Source organism: Silene latifolia, chromosome 9, assembly GCF_048544455.1.
Source record: "Silene latifolia isolate original U9 population chromosome 9, ASM4854445v1, whole genome shotgun sequence".
Lineage (NCBI taxonomy): Eukaryota > Viridiplantae > Streptophyta > Magnoliopsida > Caryophyllales > Caryophyllaceae > Silene > Silene latifolia.
The window spans coordinates 30,859,541-30,861,033 of record NC_133534.1 but is presented as its reverse complement, the minus strand read 5'-3'; the positions used below and the strand labels follow the sequence as shown (position 1 = coordinate 30,861,033).

The 1,493-nt window shown below is 41.3% G+C and overlaps 1 non-coding gene across 1 annotated transcript; it reads right to left on the bottom strand.

Annotated features, from left to right (window-relative positions):
* Window positions 1-342: 342 nt before the first annotated feature.
* On the bottom strand, window positions 343-449 carry LOC141604369 (small nucleolar RNA R71). Its single transcript, XR_012526071.1, has one exon. It is a non-coding gene; the product is annotated as a small nucleolar RNA R71 (small nucleolar RNA).
* Window positions 450-1,493: the final 1,044 nt, after the last annotated feature.

Sequence of the window (1,493 nt, the reverse complement as noted above, 5' to 3'; positions counted from 1 at the left end):
ACCGAGGAGGATTTACCAAATGGTACTCCTACCCCACAACATCTTACCGGAAACTTTATTGCCAAGTCCGCCTTCATCCAACTAGTTGAGAGGAGCCAATTCGGGGGAATGCCTAGTGAGGACCCTCATTCTCATATGGAAACCTTTTGCGATTATTGTGAAGCTATCTCTCAAACGGGCGTGACTCAAGACCAAATAAGATGGGTCTTATTTCCTTTTTCGTTAATCGGCACCGCAAATCAATGGTTGAAGGGCCTTGATAAGGCCACCCTTGGAATAGATTCTTGGAAGAAGCTAGCTCTAGCTTTCTACAAAAAATTCTACCCACCGGAAAAGACCAACATGCTAAGAGCTCAAATTACGGGTTTTAAGCAAAGGGATGAAGAATCTTTGTATGAAGCTTGGGAGCGGTTCAAAGGTATTTGTCGCTAATGTCCTCACCATGGACTTAGCGAATGGTTTTTAGTGCAACAATTTTGGAATGGTTTATATGAAGATTCAAGGAACATTCTCAATATGGGATCAAATGGAATGTTCACCGAAGTTGATGACAATCAAACATGGAACAAGATTGAGGAAATGGCGGTCCATAATTCACAATATAGTAGGCCTCGCAAGGCTACTAGAGGAGGAAAGTATGAAGTGGACACCGTTACTCAATTGGGTGCTCAACTTAGTGCTCACATTGACCCAATCAACTTGAAGTTTGAACAAGCTATGGCTAGACTTGAGGAAAACTCAAAAACATCAAAGCATCATGTCAATGCCATGACGGCATCCTCACCAATCCCAAGCGGGATATGTGAGAATTGTGGAACCTTGGGTCATGACTCAAGTGAATGTAGGGGAACAACCGAACAAGTTAATGCTTTCCAAGCTTACAAAAGTGGTACCCCTTATTCCAACTTTTACAATGAAAACACCAAGTTCCATCCAAATCTCTCATACAAAAGCCAAAATGTTCAAAACCCTCAAACAACATACACTCCACCACCCATGAGAAATCAAAATCAAAGACCCTTTTACAATCAAAACCAAGGCTACCAAAATCAAAATCCATACAATCACCAAAATGACCAAGGTTTTGATGTCCAAAAAGCGGTCCTCCAAATGCAAAAGAATCAACAAGAATTTTTCACTCAAATGCAAAAAGATAGCCAAGCAAAAGACACCACCATCAACAACATTTTAGCTCACACCAAGATGTTGGAAACACAATTGACTCAACTAGCATCTTCAAGCTCACAAAGACAAAAGGGGCAATTACCACCTCAAAGTAATCCCCCTAGACATGAAACGGTTAGTGCCATTCACTTGAGAAGTGGTACAAGATATGAGGCACCGAAGGAGCAAGTTGAGAATGAAGTTGTGAAAGCTAGTGAAAAGGAAGAAATGGTGCAAAGCCCCAAAGAAGGGGAATCATCAAAAGAAGAAAGTTCAAAGAAAAATGAAGACAAAGCCAAAGAGAAGGAGCCCATTGTGGTTAGACTTCC